Consider the following 14,501-nt stretch of genomic DNA (forward strand, 5'->3'; position numbering starts at 1 on the left):
TGGCCAATCCTATGTTTAGGTCCCCGATCTTGCATTATTGCTCCTTTAACTAGATTCAATGTACCCACGTGCCAATACAAATAGTGATGGGTTTCCAAACAAAGAACAAGTAGGAAACGACTATGATGCCTGCGGACCGGGTACGGACTTGCTGTGCTGCCAATGGCAAGCAATGACCATATACAGCAACTTGTGAACATATAATCGAGACGTGATTTGTAACGCCCAAAAAAAAAAGAAAAAAAGAGAGAGAGAGAGCTAGATGGGCCTAGGCCCATCTGCTGGTGCCGCCTCCCCATTTTCTCCTCCCTCTCCTGGCCGCCACCCCTTTCTCCTTTCCTCTCCTGGCCGCACCTTCTTCTTTCTTCTTGCAAATGTTTCCCGTGGATCTCTTGCTCTAGAGCCTAAATCAAGAAGAAAAGTTGGGGAACAGTTTAGGGAGCAGGGGAGGAGCAGGGAGAGGTGTGGATTGGAGTTCTCCCACCGTTCTCCTTGCGGGATCTTCAAGGGAACCCTAGGTGAGACTTGAGTTTATGTAAAGTGCAAGTTTTAGAGGTGTTCTGGATGCCTAATAGTCGAGGAGGAGAAGGGATTAGAGCAGGGTTTAAGGGATGTTTTCGTTTTGGTCATGCAGTGGGTGGACAGGCAATTAGGGTTTCAGTGTTTTCCTTCTCTCCCTGTACAGCTGTAGATCGGTCTGTTTTTGAGGTATTTACTGGCCGAATTAGGGGATTTCATATGAACGGAAGTTGTAGGGCATTTGAAGACCTTTCCAACGAGTATTTAAGCTTAATTTTTCGTTGAGCATAGCAAAAGTTATGGCTTTCTGAATGTTGCCAATGGTTACTGCAGTTCTATTAGGTCGGGGTCCGTTTCGAACTCCAGTTTTCAGCATCGTTTTAGAAGTTTTCGAGGCCATTTTGGTCCAGGGCGCTATGGAGTATTTTGTAGTACTTTGTATGAACTTTTCATTGAGTATTTAAACTCTGTTTTAGGATCAACGGCTTGGGAGGTATGGTTTTCTGAAGACAGAGTTGCTGCTCTAGAAACTCAGAGTAGTCTGTTGCTTTGTAGGCTGCATTAAAAATAGTAGATGTTGAAATTTTAATTTCTGCTGAATACCAAGGTTGTAGCTTATTCAGTGTAGATGCTTGTTAGCTATTTATTTGTTATCACAACTGCTACGGTTTCAGAGTTACAAAAAAAAAAAGAACGAGCAGCACTGCTGCTGTTTATCGGGGTCAAGTGGGGGGTTGTTTTCATCGATTGCTTGTTCGGACGTAGGGCCGTTTTGTTGATTGTTTACAAGTGTTATTCGGGGTATTTGTACTGAGTTCTTTGTTTTAAAACAGGTGGTAGTGCCTCGGATCGCCCCTAGTCCTTTTTGACCTTCTTCGGTAAAAAGGCAAGTGAATGTAGCAGTGGTTCGCTACTGTTTTGACTTGTTATCTTTACCACCTACACCACAATGTTCGGAACCATGTCATAACAACTGTGAACTGAACCTTTCTGATGTTCCTCTCTCAATCGTAATTGGATGCATTATTTCTTTATATATGGTGTGGTTGTGATGCACTGATGCTAGCACGGTTCATGTGGTCAAATCACATGGCTTTGGAGAAGGTGAAGTTATATTGCTATTATTGTAGCATGTCATATGCATTGCATCATTCGAATGCATTGGAAGTTATATCGTTGACCTATGGTCACGACCGTACCGGTACAGCATCATGGGATGCAGCTCCATACCTTGTTGGGTATGCAGGCAGGAGTCATTTGCATTGCACTCATATGCATTTATGAAACATATTTGAAGTGACATGACCTTGCTAATATAATATTGAAGGTGTATCACCTCTCTGTGGTTTTATTTGGAGGTGTTCTTTACATTGGTTTTATATGTTGCTTATTCAGAGATGGAATCCTTTACTAAATCGCTGCTTAACACAACTTGTGATTTGAATAGCTCAAAAAAAATATAAATTTTACTTGCTGAGATGTTTTCATCTCACCCTTGCATTATTCTTCCCAGGTACTTGATAGTTGCTCGGATGGGAAGGGAGCTAGCTGCACGTTTCACACACCTTCATTTGGAGACTATTCCGTAAACTTAATAACGTAGTTGTGATAATTAGTTTTTGTGGATGTTTATTTTATGCTAGTGTGGTCTATATGTGTCTTATCTTTGTTCTCACCTCCGTGTTGCTTATATTTACAAAGGAGGTGCTGCCGTTTTTTTATTTAGTATGTCCAACTAGTGTTTGTGTTGTTTAGTAGCACCCTGGGGTGTTACATGATTCTTCTTTAACTTTGTATTGCATATTTAACACTCCAGTTGATCTCAATAAAAGAATCTAAACTGCAATATAGATTCCATCGAGTACCAAGGGAGTTGAGGCTCCAACTCTTACCACTGTAGTGCTTAGTGAAATCATTTGGTGATTTGTGTAGGTGATTTGTGAAGTGCTTAGGCTAGTTAGATCACCACTAAAAAGGCTTGCTCTAGATTTAGGCCTAGTTGGTGAGGTTTGCATACCTCTTGCTCATTCAGTGGTTACGATCAATAAGAGTTAAGGTTTTATTTCAAGATCAATCAGAGTTGAGGTTTGCGTACCTCTTGGTAGTTCGCGAATTTTATATAATTTATTCTGATAAAGTTTGAGATCAATCAGAGTTAAGACTTTATATCAAGATCAGTTTCAGCAAGTGTACAGTGTTAGTGTAAACTGTACAGTGTTAGTTTAAATTTTCTTTTTAGCTTTCACATTCATTGACTCCGTGTAATTGCCTGTCTTAATGTCAGTAGATCCTATAATTTGATTCACATAACAATGCCTTTTATTTTGGTTTTTAGTGCATCGTCATGCGATGGTTTTATTTGCATGGGCTCTAATATATAGAAACTGAATTGAATTTGCATTGTGGTGGTAGATTGCCGAGTTTCGTCCATAGATTAGTTCGTCCAAAGGATCGTCCATATATAGACACACGTTACGTCCCAACTCGGTGTTCGGCAACGCCTATCATTCAAGCACTAACTGTAGCGACGAGTATTATGTATGCAAGTTGCCAAATTGCTTGCTGTCCGGTTTCTTCAACTAGGTTTGTGTTGTGTAGACTGGACTTACCATTCCATCTCCACAGATCACAAGTTTGTTGAAAAGCCTGCATACTGGGGAAATAAAGGAGTCTCTGTTCATGAGCACTTCATTGTATTTTCGCGGTATTTTAAAACTAGCTAGGTGCCTAGGTTCCGTTAGTTTCACAAGGGCCATGGCCTACCTAGAGATGGCGGAAGTCCATGTTGTCCACAGTTTACACGAGATTAGTTACAGATTCAGACATTACACGTACACATGCTGCAAAGCAAAGCGGGAAAGGCATGCGTTTACACTTGTACACACAAGACCATGTTGAACACCAGATCTGCATCTGCTGACCGGCAAGACCATGTTGAATAGTGAGTCAGTTTATGATGCTGGTCGAAGTATGCCAGGCCGCCAGGGTCTAGGTTTCCACGTCAAGCTGCTTGGCACCATTCGCATGTCGACAACGATTGCGTGAGTTCCATCGTGAATCAGGGGGCAGCAACCTCCAATTTTCTAGTCCCAATTTGGCAGTTTCCCATGCGTGATTGGCAACTTGGCATTGTGTACAGGGACGTTATAGAGCAATAATACACGTTCACCACATAGAGTTGCAAGAGAAATTTTAAGTGAAGTCCAAGATTTGTCCGTCTGCGCTGGTCCGTGGAAAATAGGCATGTTTTGTGAATCATTCTGGGACCAAACACTACAGCCAAATCGCCAGCGTTAATGTCAGTCAAGTAGCAGACGATGAGCAAGCCTATGCGTTCGTGGCCTCACCGGTCCGATATGGCGGCGAGAGGAGCGTCGGCAGCGAAGAGGATGACCGGCAGGTCACCGGCATTCCTCTTACTCATCCTCACTCTGGTCCTCTTGATGACGGCGCTACATGCGGTGTCCACCATAGCTTCGCCAGGGAATTGGTACAAGACGTACAGCCGCGCCTCACCGCAGCAATGTTGCTTAGGAATGGAATGTTCAGATCCTGTCCCTTGCCCTCCTACAGCTGCCTTTGCCACAATAGAGCCTCCCTTTGAATCTCTCATAACTTTTCTAGATATGGAAGATGGGAACGAGGGGCTCTAGGGTTTGAAAATGATTTGAGCCACTTAAGTCTCTCTGTTAATTGTTTCTGTAGTGTTCGCTCCTGGGTTTTAGTTAGCACTAAGATATATATAATAGCAACTCGTCAAAAAATATGCCAACGTATTACTCGTACTCGATCAAAGGACGGCACGCATGTGGCTGTGTCTTTTCTGCCGGGTATTGTTTGTCTTTATGTAATCACAATAATAGATACAGTCTTTTGTAATGTATTGCTGAAGTTATATTTGAATATTATGATTTACCTTTAATTAAATTAAAAATAGTATGGCTCAGCATTATGTGAATGTATTGATTGGATATGTGTGTGTTTGTATTGGAACGGTTGTATATATATATTTTCTAGAACACGATATAACGTGGATATATGAATCCATAAAAGATATATGTGTTTCACTTATGCCTAAATATGTCCAAGACATCCAACCCAAACGTAGCATTGTAGACATTCTCTTTAGCCTCCTTAGCCCTGCTGCGCGGTGTTCGTGCCATGAGTCCTGCGGTGATTGAGCTTGCAAAAACGACCCCCTCTCCTCCCCAAGGTTCCCATTGTGGCTTGAGAAAGTTAGGGCCATGATCGTGATCAATGCCGCGGTGGCCATGCCTTGTCATTCTCATGGGATGACCCCGTTGAAAAATGAGGTAATTTCCAGATTAATACCAGAATATAAATCATGACAATCTCATAAACTAGCATGTAGAGCCCTAACATACTAGTTAGATTGGACAAGATTAGCAGCGACATAACGAAGATTATCATGATCAACATAGCATGGCAAACGACCTCAATAGATTGGATCACGTGGTGTGTACCTTTCGTTTGTAAGGGAAGACGGCTGTCATGCGCCCAATGTGGCCCCCTTTGATAACTGGCCTAGCGGGACGAGCGAGACTCAGCGCACGGCGATGTCAGGCCTGCGGCGCCTCCTACGAGTGGCTAGAGGAGGGGGCGGCGCGACTAGAGGAGGGCGCGGCCAAGGCGAGCAGCCATCGCCTTGGGCAAACCCCGCAACCGGGATGGATTAGAGTAAAATAGTAACCGTAAGAGGTTTGCTTAGGAAAAATAGAGTGAGATTTTGTTAGGAAAATAAATAGTTACTTGTTATGAAAGCAGTCCAAATCTATAAGGACTCTTTCAATTAAATTAGATTGCTTAAGGATCAAGTCTCCCAGGACTATAAATAAAGGGCTATGTAATCATTCGATCTTAAGCAAGAGAAATAATCTATTCCCTATCCCTCTCTTCTATCTCTCTAACGCCGACCCCCGCCCCTGCCACCCTCACACTACTAGAAATATCCACAATGTTAACGACGATTCCGAAACTGCCGTAGAAGATCGCTTTTTATAACGAATATTTATATTTCATCATAGATCAGTGGTGACGATCCTCAAACCCTCCCTATCTATGAAAAAATCAGATATCGTCACAAGAAACGTCATAGAAGAGCACATGGTTTCATCACAGATCACTCGCGTGACTCATCTGTGACGATCTTCTTTAATACTGTGATGAACATGGCTTCATCATTGAACTAACTACACATCTGTGACGAACAATATTTGATTTGTAATGAACGACGCTTCATCATAGATCTCTATAGGTACTTTCTCCATCCGACGTGTACCTGTGGGACCAGCAGTTACTCATTCGTGATGGTTGCAATTCGTCATAAAAGTCTCCGCTCGATCCTTTCTCCATGCGACGTGTACCTGTGGGACCCTTCTCCATCCGACCTGTGGGACCCGACGGCTTACGTGTCACGTGTACCTATGGGGCCTTTCTCCATCTCCATATGACCGGTGGGACCCGACGGCTTGCGTGTTAGTTGTGCTTGTGGACCCTTCTCCATCTGACTTGTGGGACCCGATAGCACCTTTCTCCATCTCTATCCGACCTGTGGGACCCGACGGCTTACGTGTCACGTGTACCTGTAGGACCCTTCTCCATCTCCATCCGACCTGTGGGACCCGATGGCTTACATGTCACGTGCACCTATGGGACCTTTCTCTATCTCCATCTGACCTGTGGGACCCGATGGCTTGCGTGTCACTTGTTGCCGCCAGGGTTTAATAAATTTAAATTCAAAAAAAACCATGAGACCTGGGAGTCGAACCCAAGACCCAGAGTAAGGAATAGACTGTCTTCACCATTGCGCTACACGCCTGGTTGTGTTGACATGTCTTTGGAGCCCTCATTGTAGTATATGTTCTCTGTGTGGACAGGTTGACCTATATATTGGATATATCCCCTACAAGTGAAAACAAATCTGTGCAGATTTGGTTAGGCCAATGATGATGAAAAGAACTAGGAGGTGGCACTGGTTGGTTTTCTGCATATCTTCAGTGTTCTTACTCTAAATGCCTGTGTGCAACTAGGCCTGTCAGTTGTCAAGTGCTTGCTTGATTATACCAATCTGTCAAGGCAAACAAACAGGCCCTTCGCTTCTACGTTAAACTATTTTTTCTGTCTAGTGCTTGCTTGATTCTACATTTTTGTTTCATATGCCCCAGTGCCACCAGTGAGTCCTTATGGTATTTTGAACTTGTAATATATCTAAGGCCACATTTCTATGCCAATGATGTCTACATGGCTGTTGGATGTATTAGGATACAGCTCATATGTTTGCTTTCTGCGTCTTCTCCTTGTTGACAACCAAGTTATCCATTTGGTTCTAAACAAGAGGAAGGCATTGAAAGCTAATCAATGCTTTGTGTCCATCATTCACATGACTGAGGCCACTAATGTTTAAGCTACACATGTTGCTACTGATGCCAATGATGATCACTACCACTTGTGCACTGACATTCTACTTGTGAAAACTGAGGCAGCCTATTTGGGTTGTGCAAATTTGAGATGAGTCAACCCTGCTATGTTGTGTTCAATGGCCATGAGCCAAGAGTTTACTACAACTGGCCTGACTACCAGGAACAAGTTCATAGGTTTCGTGGTGCTTGTTATAAAAAGTACAAGTCCTATGAAGATGGAGTTGCTGCCTTCAAGTCAAGAACCAACTCAAATCCACCCTTAGCTCCTGATGATGACTTCTGTCTTCAAAACCCAACAGCTGCTCAACCCTCTTTCTCCTTCAAAATTGTTGTAATTGTAGTCCTCTTAATCTTTGTCTGTCTCCTATGCAAGAAGTTCTGAGCTCGTGTACTGATTGTAAGTGTGATGGTTAGACTTGATTTAGCTAGAATTGTAATGGTTACAGCTCCATTAACTACTACTCTAGTTTGAGTTATATATATCTATGTGGTGCTACTCTAAATTTAGATGAGGTCATACCATAAAAAATGTTAATGGTAGTTAAAGTTGCACTTTGGTATGAGTTGTGGACTTCACTGATGGATCTTTGTTGGATTATTTTCCTCTTCAGTGATCTTATTACTGATCAAGATCTCATCCTACTACACAGTGACGAAATGGAGGAGGCCCCCAACAAGAGGAATGCACTAGCCAGCCTCATGGACGATGTCTTTGTCGAGATCCTCCACCGTCTCCCAGCCCACTACTTGTTCTGCTGCAAATGTGCCTATCACTCCTAGAAATGCCTCATCTCAGACAACCATAAGCTAATGCCCCAGACTATGGCCGGCTTCTTCTATGATGGAATCTACGGCCAACAAAACTTCACCAGCATCACCAGTGTTTACCCCTCCTTGTCCTTCTTGCTCTTCACCATGAACAATGTCGCTATCTCAGATTGCTGCAATGGCCTCATCCTTTGCTGGTGTCTTGGGGCTGATGGATAGCGCTATGTTGTCTGTAATCCGGCAACCCATAAGTTGAAGGTACTACCGCCTAGAATCCATTCTATTGGTGAGGCTCGATTGGGGTTCGATCCGACAGCCTCCTCGCACTTCCATGTGTTTGAATATATGGAGGAGGATGGTTTGTGCGTGGGTGTGGACATCTACTCGTCTAAAATTGCAGCATGGATCTTTAAGGAATCTAAATGGGATGAGAAAATTGAGTTGACATTTTTGAAATCAGCAAATGTGTTTCTTAACGGTTGTCTACACTATATTGGGTTCTGCGAGGGTTACCATCGTATACATGCTGTGGATATGGAGGGAAAGACATAGAGAGAAATTCCTAACAGACCGTGTGATTTTTCACACTCCGTCCATCAAGCTCAGGGTTACTTGTGTCATTGTACTATTGGTGGTCGCAATATGTCCAAGCTTTCAATCTGGATCCTTGAAGACTATGGTACTAATAATAAATGGACATTGAAGCATACTATCAGCCTACGTAAGTTGTTTGGAAAGACAAAGAAATAATTGGGTTACTTTGATTTTGAGTCGTGCTACACAACGGTTATAGTTCACCCAGAATGGAATTTGATTTTCTTTGTTGGGGTTGGGGTGGAAAGAGCCGTCATCGCATATAACATGGACAACAGGAAAGTTCATGTCATTCATACACATTACATTCAGTATGGTAGACGTAACATCCTGCTAGAAATCATTGGCAGACCTTACTATCTTCCCTATGTTCCCTTGTTCTTAGAGTTGGAGTCATTAGCAAAGTAGTAAATAAAGAGCTGCATTTGATGTATCTCTTTGTCATGACATGTTTAAATGGATCAATGTTGTTTGATTGTCCATGGACATGTTAATTTCCTTTTGGATGGATGTTGTCATTATTTTGTAGCAACTTTAACTTGTCTGTAATATAAGCTAAGGTATGTGCAGTGTGTCAGACGCGTTCAAACCTACAGAGGTTGGACTTTCTTGCATTTATAGTAACATTTCAACACCAATGGCTCCTCTTTGTTTTGAAAAATACACCAATGACTCCTCTATAGTAGTGATATATTAACCGCCGTGATCTCTTCCGCAACTCCGCTTGTTTTCCTTCCTTCCTCGAGCCCTCCCATTCCCGCTGCAGATCTAAAATTGCCCGGAACGTGCGGTTTCCTTCTCCAAACCTACTTCACTCTTAGCCACCGCCATGGTGAAGGGCGAGCCTTCTATGAAGTGTGCGTGAGAGGGGGATGATGCTGTGCCTGTGGTTAAGGTGGATGACGCCATGCTCGTGGTGAAGGAGGATGACGCCATGCCTGTGGTGAAGGAGGATGACACTGTGCCCATGGTGAATCAAGATGAAGCTCCAATGGTTCCCTATGGAGATAGATACGATTGGGCTGTTGGCATCATGATGAAGGCTTTCTTGAAGATCAATCCCGTGCTACAGAACACCGGTCTAGGCACCCTCAACCCGCCTCGGGAGGAAAAGGTGAGAAGTTACGTCTTCATTTTTCACCAACTCATTGATGTCTTGAAAGAATTGCCTGCCTACCTAAACAAGAATCGCGCAGACAACACAAAGTACATCCTCGCCTGCTACCAGAGATAGATAGATGGCTTCGACACTAGCATCATGACGTAGGGAATCAGCATCGCCCACAACACTGAGAAACACCGGCGCAACCTGGTTCGAGCCAATGTTGAGCTAGTGGCCAACTACATCACCGCTGACAAGGACGACGTTGATAACAATGATGAGGACATATGTTGGATGCGTTCAAATGTATAGAGATTTTGATTTGTGAAGTCTAATTTGCATGTCTGTGTTTACTATATTGTTGAACTTTGTATTAATAGGTCGGTTAAACTCTGTTGAACATGGTGTAGATCAGGTCCTTTGATCATTTGGTAGCCAGTTTCTAGCTGTTGTTGGTTGGTTTTACCTATAGGTTTCTTTCTGATTCTCTTTCTAATCTGTAGTATGGTAAATATGCATAATGTAATTCATCCGATCAAGTCTCGTGTCGATGTAATGCCTAACGGAGGAGCCACATAGCTATTCAAATTTTACAGCACACGTAGGAAAGTTCGAGCATTGTAAATCTGACCAGGCCAGGCACATCTCACGTTATAGAGGGAAACCTATTTTGTACGAATACATTCATTGAATTCCTATAGAAACAAATGAAATTGAAACTAGTTACATGTCTGGCCCGTTCAAATTTACACTGCTCAGACTATCAGGTGAGTATACGGTTTACAAGAAACAGGTAAATGTTATTTTGTCGAATATACTTGAGGGGCGTGGTTGGGGGAAAAGTTGTGATCGTTTGTTGTAGAGTACACATCCGTGGTATGGTAACTAGTTGCCATCTGTAAGCATGATTTCGGTTAGTGTCAACCGATGGAAGGGGAAAGCCACTCATGACTACTACTACTACTACTACTACTACTACTACTACTACTACTGATACAAATGTTGTGACCGAGTGCACTCCATAGGGAATAGTTTTACTCATAGCTCTGTACTGTATAGTGTCCAACGAGATGAAATGTGCCACATTCATACTTTCTTACAAGCATAGTAAAATATTAGAGTGAAGTGAATGCGGCAGGAAAGCTGGTCACAAGAAGTGAATCGAGAAAAAGTGCTTCTGACACGATTAAGACTTGAATGCCTAGTGTAGTTGTGATAGGTCTTTTCTGTACTTAATTGATTCCAATCCAAGCAGTCATAATAGTCGAGGGGCAGACTAAAGAGTGAGGAATGAGATGTGTCTAGCTCGGTCAGATTTACAATGTTCGGACCATCATAGGGACTCTAGGGCAAGGCAAGGTAAAGATTTGGTCTATCGGTGGTAAAGTCAGCGTGAGTTATGCTAGTGTTTGGAGAAGGCCATCAAGATTGGGTGCTTTAGATTCCATAATCTAGTTGTACTTGAGCATCGAGATGCAGATCTGCATCCCTTGAGCCTCAGAGGTAGCAAGATTATGGAATATAAAGCACCTCACTGAGATGCTGGTGCAAGTTTTGTGAGGTGCTCCTTCTCGATCCTTTGCAAGGTGCTGCCGTTGAACAGGAGCTTGACCTTGATGATTGCAGATCTTGTGTTAACAGAAGATCTATAATCATCTGGTTCTCTCCAGTTCAGGCGTTCCATACTTGATTGGGGGTGCTTCAAGTTTGCGAGGTGGTCGTTCTTCAAGATTGGGTGCTTAGAGCTTCTCCAAGAGTACCCAATATTTTCTAATAATTAGCCAATTAGTTGTGTTATTAGTCCGTACCTTGTCTCTATTCCCTTGTCTCTGCTATTGTAGTTCACTCGGACATATCTTCGATAGACGGCGATCGGGAGCGCGACATTACATGAGACCCGCATGTGACGTGGCCTAGCAAGAGTAGAGGAGGCTAGGCGGCCTACGACGACGATGAAGTGGAGTGCACCGAGAGCGACATCGTCGAGGGAGACGGTGGGCGGCAGGAAAGCTGGACACAACAAGTGAATCGAAAAAAGAGCTTTTGACCACCATGACACGCTTGAGACTTGAATGCCTTGTGCGGTTGTGATAGCTCTTTTCTATACTTATTTCACTCCAATCCAAGCAGTCACGACAGTCGAGGGTAGACTGAGGCTGTGTTTGTTTCCCTCTCCTAAACTTTAGTCCCTATCACATCGGATGTTTGAACATATGCATGGAGTATTAAATATAGACTAATTACAAAACTAAATGCATAGATTGAGACTAATTTGTGAGATGAATTTTTAAGCCTAATTTGTCTGTTATATAACAATGTGGTGCTACAGTAGACATGTGCTAATGACATGTTAGTTAGGTTTAATAAATTCATCTCGCGGGTTACTGAGGACTTTTGTAATTTTGTTTTATTATTACTATCCGAACACTCGATGTGACACCCCTATGTGACACCTGATATGACACCCCTAAACTTTAGGCCGTGGATTCAAACACCCCCTGATTGCTACGACACTCTATACTGTCCTAGTAGATCAAATACGCAGCGGGCGGACTTTCTTGCGTTCACAGTAAAAGTCAACAGCTATGGCACCTCTGTTCTGCATTAAATCGAGGTGAGACTTGTTTAGATAAACTCGCTGCATGGTTCTTTCAAGTTCAACAAATTTTATCAAAGAAATGAGTTGGCTTCAACAAAGATCAAAGGCACCCATGAATCTTTAGCAAATTAAGTTTCAGATCAAATAGAACCAGAAAGAAATCTGCAGCGAAAAGCAACCAACAGGGGCTAGAAACTAGCTACAAAATGACCAAACGACCTGAACTACACCACGCTCAACAGAGTTTAACCCACCTAATATAAAGTGTAGCAAAACTTCACACAGACATGCAAATAAGAGTTAACATATTTGCAAGGGCGTCCCACAAATCAAACCTAGTTATGACTACTAGTACTACTGATACGTCCCATAGATCAAGGGTCAAGATGGGCGTGCAGGATCTGCTCCATGTTCAGCTTCGCTAAGATGGCGTTGGCGGCTAGCTCGAGGCTCTCGGTGAGATCATCGATCTCATTATCATTTGATCTCGGCGGAAAATCCTGCTCCACCACTCGAACGTTCACCGCCTCATCAAACTGAAGCTGGGCAACAGCCAGCGCCGTGGCAACCCCTTTACGAATGGCTTCAGACACCACGGCCCGAAGGCCGGCCGGTAGGGCGTGGAGGCACTCTGCTGAGGTGACCGGATGGTCCGATATCTCCATGGGGAAGGCGGTGTAACAGATGGCAGTCGTGTCTAGATGTAGGTTCCAGAGCCGCCTGCTCATTTCCATAAGCGCTGCGTCTTGTTCTGGGCCTCCGCTTAGATGGCCCCCTTGTCTTCTCGTGCCTCGATGGCTTCCTGCTGGGCCACGTCAAGTGCAGCACGCGCGGCCACCAAGTCACTGTGCAGCATGTTGGCGTCTAGTCTAGACGAACATAACAATGCTCGGACCTCGTGGTAATCCTTCAATAACTTATGGTAATTTTCGTTGCTTGAAGATTCGCCCTCTTCTGACGATTCGCCCACTTCAGAATTAGAGGGCTGTGTGGGGACAGATGGGCTCGGTGATGGTGAACGGTGATGGGATGACTCTCTGGCACCACTGGTGGGAAGCCCCACGATGGGGGATGGCACTGCCATGGAGGAATCACTGCACAATAATGCAAGCCAAGTTCGAGCCCAGATAATAAGGGAGAGAGTGATCAGATTTAGAAGGCAAATGATTAACCAATCTAATGGAATTGCCGGTGGCTGCCCCCATCGGCGGATGCCTCATGGGAACGCTTTTTGAGCGTGACCACGGACAAAGAACCCGGCTCTAGGGCCAACGAGGCTCCGGTGGCGTCCGGGATCACCGGTCTCTCTCGCAACTGGTCGAATGCCGCCCGGTCAATGGACGACATTGTCCACTCCATCATTGTCCCTACGGGGGGTGTCGGTAGCACAGAGGGCGCAGTAGGGTGGAGGGCAAAAGCTTTGGGATGGAATTGAATTAGGAGCTCTGAAGAGCCTTCCCTCTCGCTCCTTGTCTCTGCTGTTATAGTTCGTGGGTCGTCGACCATCCCACGACCAACGAGCAATGAGACACTTGCATGGTTTGGCGGTGCGGCATCACCATGTCATGTCAATGCGATGGGCCATGAGGCGACGTCCTAGCTACAACACGCTGCTGATGCTACCCACGCGTGTGGCAGAACCGACCAATTTATAAGAGCACAAGTACAACGGCAACCACCGCAGCGATCACACTATTTTACTGAGTAGGTGCATATTTCTTCTCTAGTAACTAATCAAACATCCATTTAAAGTATTTTCTGGACTACAAGACAACAGCCACTTGTTTTGACCTTAACGGGAGTTTTGCACATTCAAATAATATGATCTTGGACTTTATAGAAAGCTTATAAAATTATCTACAACTTTATTATAATCATTATAAGGTGATTCAAGAGTTAGCTAGGTCAATCAATTCAATCATTAAGATATGTCCAGAGAATAAGCAACTCTGCTAGCTAACTTCTATTAGCTATAACTCTCAAACCATTTATCCTATAACGATGAAATTTTAGGACAATACAGATGAGTCCGTTAGCTACAACTTTGTTATCAACAAGTTTCACAGAAGTGATCATTATCAATCACGAAATTGTCACCACAACAGAAACTACACATGCAGCCATCTAGTTAAATTATAGAGCAATAATTAACTAGCTGCCTATAACCAATTAACTTTGAGTATAACTACCAATACTACCAATACCAACATACCATATGCATTACATGCACTATAGAAAACATCATGGTTAAGCCCAATAACTTATTTACATGCATTTATTAATTTCCATATATAATAAGGTGACTGGAAGGGTAAATATTTCTAGTCCTCAATAAATTCTGAGAAAATTATAGTAGCCTACACATGACCCCAATCATCTACTATACAAATTTCATTTCATTTGGATAAGTATAGTCACCTCTAAAAAAATGACAAGTTGCATAGGCTTATTTTAGCAAAAATAGTTTAGTCAAGTGAAA

At 43.4% G+C, this 14,501-nt stretch overlaps 1 long non-coding RNA gene across 1 annotated transcript; it reads left to right on the forward strand.

Annotated features, from left to right (window-relative positions):
- The first annotated feature begins 248 nt into the window (after window positions 1–248).
- Window positions 249–2,597, forward strand: LOC136505495 (uncharacterized). Its single transcript, XR_010771228.1, has 3 exons — window positions 249–518; window positions 1,353–1,405; window positions 2,033–2,597. It is a non-coding gene; the product is annotated as an uncharacterized lncRNA (long non-coding RNA).
- The last annotated feature ends 11,904 nt before the right edge of the window (window positions 2,598–14,501 follow it).

The sequence above is a fragment of the Miscanthus floridulus genome, chromosome 14, assembly GCF_019320115.1.
Source record: "Miscanthus floridulus cultivar M001 chromosome 14, ASM1932011v1, whole genome shotgun sequence".
Classification (NCBI taxonomy): Eukaryota; Viridiplantae; Streptophyta; class Magnoliopsida; order Poales; family Poaceae; genus Miscanthus; species Miscanthus floridulus.